We start from the raw sequence: 6,785 nt of genomic DNA, 5'->3' as shown, positions 1-6,785 counted from the left end.
ATATATATATATATATAAATATATATATATATATATATATATATATATATATATATATATATATATATATATATATATATATACATATATATATACATATATATATACATATATATATATATATATATATACATATATATATATATATATATATATATATATATATATATATATATATATATATATATTTATTATGAAACCTATGGGTGGAAAAGTGAAGTTTTAATCCTCTTCTATTGTTAACGATCTAGTATGTTTTTATTTTTCTCAAGTGACGTGCATTCATAAAAAGCATGTGATGGATAAATGACATATTGCATAGACAAGTCGGGTTAACCAGATTTGAACTGTTTTTGCCTGTCATTTGCATGCAGTCTGGAAGGTAAAATATATCAAGGTATAAAATGCTTAATAAATGTAGGGGTAAACCATTACACATGGGTTTATAACAGGGAATCATGTTCTCATAAGAAATATAAAAGTATGGATTGTTTTATTTAGACATTCAAATATTGTATAAGAGTAATTTCATATTGCATAAAAAATGCAGTTTTAAATCCTCGATGTGAATAAAGTATCCTGAGTAACTTTGTTTATGTTATTGCTATCTACACTGTAATTATCAATTAACGTGAAGAGTATTTTAACCACCCCTTAACTAATATACGCACCAGTCATATAACGAAACCGGACCGCAATAAAATTTCAAATGTGAAAAGGCACTACGTAACCATGAACGCTATTAACAAGCAACTAAGCAATCTCACAACCCATACCAAAACTGCTTTCGAACAAGATATGGCACCGCTACTTATATAAGTAGCAGTTCCATGCATAGTTGTATGCAACCAACACTAGGTCTAAACTGGTGGGATCATACTAAACAAATGACAAGCGAATGAACCACTGTCAGCACCAGACATTATAAAATGGAGGGGCGGGTAGGGTTGGAGTGCAAATGCACCTGTTGAAAGTGCACATCACACGAACATTTAAGCTGGTGAATATGTCCCTCCCCACGCCCACGCATAATATGTGATCCAAATTTTAATTTATAATATTTGAAGTTTTGCATGAAATTAAAAATTGTGCCTAGCTGTAATATTTTATGACCAGGGTTGCACAATGATGGTATGGATACGAGCGAGCGACCAAGGAATGGCAGTGGGAGTGAAATTATATGTGATCCTCTATTTTTTTCATTAACGATAGTACCGTAGTACAGAGTGTATTTTAGACTCATGAAAGACGAACACACTCTAAACATCCTGATGAATATTGCATCCAACTTCAGGATGGCGTTCCCGGGATACTAATGATAATTGAAATTGTCACAGGTCGTACCTACGGTAAACTGGACGCAAACCTGTGATGTTATAGTTGCACACTTGCAGCGAAAATGTTTTGGTTTACTTAATTGTTTCAGGTTGTATCTACTGCTATGTATCCATGGCAACTCTTGTGATGCAATCAGTCTACTTGCCTTCGTATGTCATGCATAATTTATTGGTCTCTTATCTATCGTTGGTATCTGCTTTGCATGTGCCGTTTAAATTGTAAGAGGGCATATAGGGAAAGGTGGTGGTTAGAAGCGGACACAATACGGAATCAAATAAACGGAGAGTAACCCTCAGTTCGACTTCAGATATTTTCCGTGTATACTTCTTGTACATCCCGTCACGCGTAATATTATGTGCACGTTATATTTTAAACTTGAACTGGATGGGTTCGAAATTTAAATAAAGGATGTGACGGTAACACTATAATGACGATGGTAGTGTTGTCATACTCAGATTCATCGCAGTTGAATAGTTTAATTAAACTTTAATAAACTAGAACAATGTTTTACCGTGCGCTTCTATGACCTAGATCCTCGTTGCTTCAAAACGTTGCTGCAAAACGTTTCAAATAGGAGTCGAATGCAAATTTCTCCAATCATCTGTCATACGTGAGTTTTCCTCTGGACTGTCCGTGTGTGGCTTCTGTGATCTGTTTACAATACAATACATCTGATGATATGTATAATACTGAAGTTTTCCATAGGGATTGTTTAATCCCGTTCGATAATGATCATACCCTAATTTGTAGAACTTTTTAACCTCCCGAAGGTTAATCCACACTTTAATTGACGAAAGCCACCAGAATCCCCAAAGTGACCAAACTTTCGACGATGCTTATCTATCTCCTAGACATTTTTGTCTAGAAACATCAACTGTTGATCTTGAAATATCCAAATTTCTCAATTTTTTTAGTTTGTGTTCTTGTCAAAATTTTGAGTCTTGCTGTCATGATATAAAATGATTCAAAAAGTATGTCCTTTGTAACTATTACCTTTTGTGAGGAAATTTCACCTAAACTGTAGAGATGCAGGTGTTTTTAATGACTTTTGTTGTCAAATTTCGGGACAGAATTCGAAAATTAGACTCATGCCTGTACCTCGCACACATTTCGGGGTTTCAGAGGATATGACACTGCACTCTATATGCGATGGAAACTTCACCTTTCAACATCTGCACCCACGCTACTTATTCCACAACATACAGCGTCAGGTATACTTTCTGTAAGTCCTGGTGGTCTATGGAGATAGGACTGTACGATCCCATATGTTCTTTTGTAGTTATTTCATTTCATGCACATGATAGGAACACTCGCAATGGGAATGCTTTGAAATTGAACTTGATTCTTACGATATGGCTTTAGTTCAGTTTAGAGTTTAAGCTGCATGGCATGATCGGAACATGATCCATACGCCAACGAGGTAATCTACTACTTTTGAAGTGCTATCAACGCTGTATGTGTACCGTTTACGGGGTTTCACACAGTTTGACTAGTCGGATTAGAGAAAATAGAATCTGTCATTCAGTGGTAATTTATTTACTTGAACCTGCTTTGATATTATAAGCGTCAGCATTTCATTTCCACTTTGGTTAACATTTGAGATGTTTATAGCAATTCAAATAATTTCAATTTATGAGTATAAATTTCGTTTAAGTTAACTTGAGGTGTATATGTCAGAACTGAGTTAGTATTAACATATGTAAATATAAACAAAGCAAAAATTAAATGCTTAATTTAACACTAACACATCTGCAGTTCTGCATGTATGCCGATTTTGTGGAACATACACTGTATGAAATGTATACGAATGAAGTAGTTACAATCTTATCTCATATTGTTTATAACATGAACTATCTTGAAAGCATTAAATGGAAGGGCAAAAATACATAAATGGCACTCTCAAATCTCGAAACCGTCCGGGAAGATGCATTCCCCGTTATATATCAGCACAAGTAGTGCATTCGGAGGCACACTCATCGCCATAGTGTACCAGGTGGACATGCTGACCAGGGGCATTAAAATATCAAACAATTACAAATAATAACATTTGTACAGAAGTAATTATTTAATAAAACCATTAAATATTTTTGCATCATATGTCTTGCTGAACATTTCATCCTTTATTGTAACCTTTCTACCAAGTTACAATTGGATAATTCTTTATTTCAAATCTAAAAATGGCAAACACATCCCAGGACTATATGAGTAATTAGCTTTACTAGCTAAGATTCGTTTCAAATAATGAAGTACACACCACAACTTAATCTATTTGGCTTTGACTGAAACATTTGTAAGCGAGGAATGCTAAGGAATGAATTAAATTGACTCATTTGAATCAAGCTTTCTCATTATCATTCACTCTAAACTCCATGAGGTATTTCAGTTCGATCAGTTGTGGTATTATTGGTAGTAGCACTTGGTAGGGTTGATAAACAGTTGAATCTATTATCAAAGCACTATCATCCACTACACATCATTGTGCACAATGAGCTGACCACCTAACAACTATACCCCATAAGAATGCAGTTTCTATTATATGTTTCTTCATCCACTTAACTAGAAATTCTGCATACCTACTGTAAATACTGTTATTGAGTACTATAGAATTGTTTGAAGTTCTTGTGTGGTAGGTAGTATTTAATTTAAATCACACTCAAACTCAGAATAATAAAGATAACCACATAAGTTGAACAATGTCTATCACATTTGTGCATCGATCTTTAGCTAATTGTCTTCAAAAGTACGATGTAATGTGACCGTACTGCTTCGAGCTAACACGAAAATAATGTAACGTTAACTTGTTAACGTAGCTTAATGGCAGTTTCACATTAGCGTAATATACGCTAATTGGTTCACGTATACAGCACTACTCTTCACAGCAAACACTTGAGAACGTATCTTGAAATATTTCAAAATATTAATCAACCAATAACCAATCGAGCAGCACCACTCAGGAGGATATGCCCACTTTTGCCCGCGTTTGCCCGCAACAAATACGCGAGAGTAACGCAAGTGCAATAGCAGAGCCATGATTTTAAAGCCAATGATAATTTCATATTAAAGAGATCAACTCACCCTCATCGCAATACCTACCGCTATTACATTGTCTGCATTCACAATATCCTGTCGGAGAGTCGCAAATACCCTTGTTCTAACAGAGACATGTTTCAGAACAACCCGCACCGAACTTCCTTTGTCGGACACTCTTTTGAAAGAGGAAACAATTCAGTGAGAGAGAGAAAAACGTTTCATCTTAATTTATATATTATTCAAACAAAATCAAATTATGTTATACGACCGATTTTCTTATAGACTGACTGTGTAGTAAACTTAGTCAAATAGTATTGGAAATGTAGATGCTATCATTGCAGCTAAACAAACTGATTAACAGAAAGGACACTTAAAATTGGCTGCAATTCATGACATTTATAGGCACATGCCTATGAAATGTAGCCTCAGAAAAATGTATTGAGAATGTAGTTATTATCTAGCTATTAGGCTTCCACATACACATCTATACATTATTTTCCTCTATGTATTTTTTATTGATGAATACCTTGTGTTCCACATACCCTTAAGAAAGACATAGGACAAATGCGGAATGAAAATATAAACCTAGTACCCCAATACGAAATAATAGCAGGACAGGAATGAGGAGGACAAACGTAATACGCCTAATAACTGATATTTAACAGCTTTAATCAGAAGTGAAATCCCAAATGTATAGCAAATGAAATTATTTTATGTGCTCAGTTGACATCATATTGACATATTTTGAAATCGTAAATAACAAAAAAGAAAAGCAAAAGCCGGCAACAAAATTGGGTTGTTTGGTAAACCGTAGAATAAACTAGGAAGGATGACCAAACGAGTAAGGAACAGTAGAAACTGTATGACTGCAGGACAATTTTAATGAGATCATAGTGTTTTATTGAATGGATCCAGATCATCTCATATTATTTTTTGACAATATTGTTGTTCCCATTCTTATATTTAACCTTACCTCTTTGAGGTTTGACTGCTACGATTGATTTAATAAATTGAATTCTTTTACAAAGGCTCTTTTGTGGACACGAAATTTTCTAGAAGGTTTTATTATTATTATTTTATTTTCAGTTGAATTATTGTTAGAAAAGATTTTGATTTATTGGAATACCAGGAATAATAAACAGGCCTTCCTTTTACGGCTACTAAAATGGTGACTGGTGAAACCATACTCTCTACTGCAATACCTGGTGCAATACCCGGAAACTAGAAGCTCATATACGTCGAACGCGAAACTGCGTGGAACATTGTCTTGGGTATATTTCAAGCCTTCGGTTAGTGTATACCCACAGAAGTAAATTAAGTTGTTCTAACAAGAGTCGAAAGGTAAACAGTTCCGTGAAGTTTACCTAGGATCAGACGATCGTATGACATCATATTGTTATAGTGAAACCAGATAAATGTAACGTCATATTGATATATATCGCCACGATATAAACATCATTACCTATACATAACATCTCATAAGATCATATGATGTTTACTTCTTTCCACAGGAGTTGGCAATCATCGAAAGGCAGTAACTTGCACCGATGATTGCAATCACAATCAGACAATGAAATAGTTATACTTTTATACTGTATACTTACGTGCACTCTTAAACATGAGAGAAGCACTACACGGAAGGCACTGCAGTATGTTTGCAAAAGTAGCGTTGTATTTTTTTGGATGGTATATCAACTCTAACTGTAAATTCGAAATTACGACATCAGCGGATTACATATAAATAACTCTAGCCAAAAGAAAAAATATATATAGTTGATACGTGTTTGCTACTGTAAATACCGTATTTCCCCCATAAAACAGATAGTTGCAGAATACTATTTAATCCCGTGTTTTTAGTTTTTAAAGAAAGTCATTTGAAAATCAAAGAAGGAGAACTAATCATATTCATATATTAATTTATTGATGGCTGTAAAGTCAGAGGCTGCACTACTGGTGTAACTACATGATGATTATGATCCTCAGCCTAAGTTCTTCTGTGATGTAGAAAGTGAGACTACGCGTAGCACGACGGGTTTACTTAGCCAAGGTAAAGGTGAACTAACAAACATACAGTCCATAAAAGTATACTAAAAGTAGAATGCGCAATCAACATGTGACATCCACATTCCCCCATGCCTGTTTTTGTACAAGTATATTACACTGAAGTTAATCGCACATGTCATTTGTTAGTTGAAATTACTATGGAGCCATCCAAACTGTTGTAAAGAGCCTGAACACAAAGTCAGTGCCATTTAGTACTTTATGTCCAATTTATGTCCTTTATTTTCCAATTGATAAACAAAGGAAACCTGTAATCAAAGGTAGCACAATAGCATTTAAGCTATTTTTATAACTATATAACGGTCTAAGCAGCCTGAATTGACTTAGAAGGTACTGCATTTAATGGACACTCATGC

The sequence above is a fragment of the Apostichopus japonicus genome, chromosome 4, assembly GCF_037975245.1.
Source record: "Apostichopus japonicus isolate 1M-3 chromosome 4, ASM3797524v1, whole genome shotgun sequence".
NCBI lineage: Eukaryota > Metazoa > Echinodermata > Holothuroidea > Aspidochirotida > Stichopodidae > Apostichopus > Apostichopus japonicus.
Note: the sequence above shows the minus strand (reverse complement) of the source record.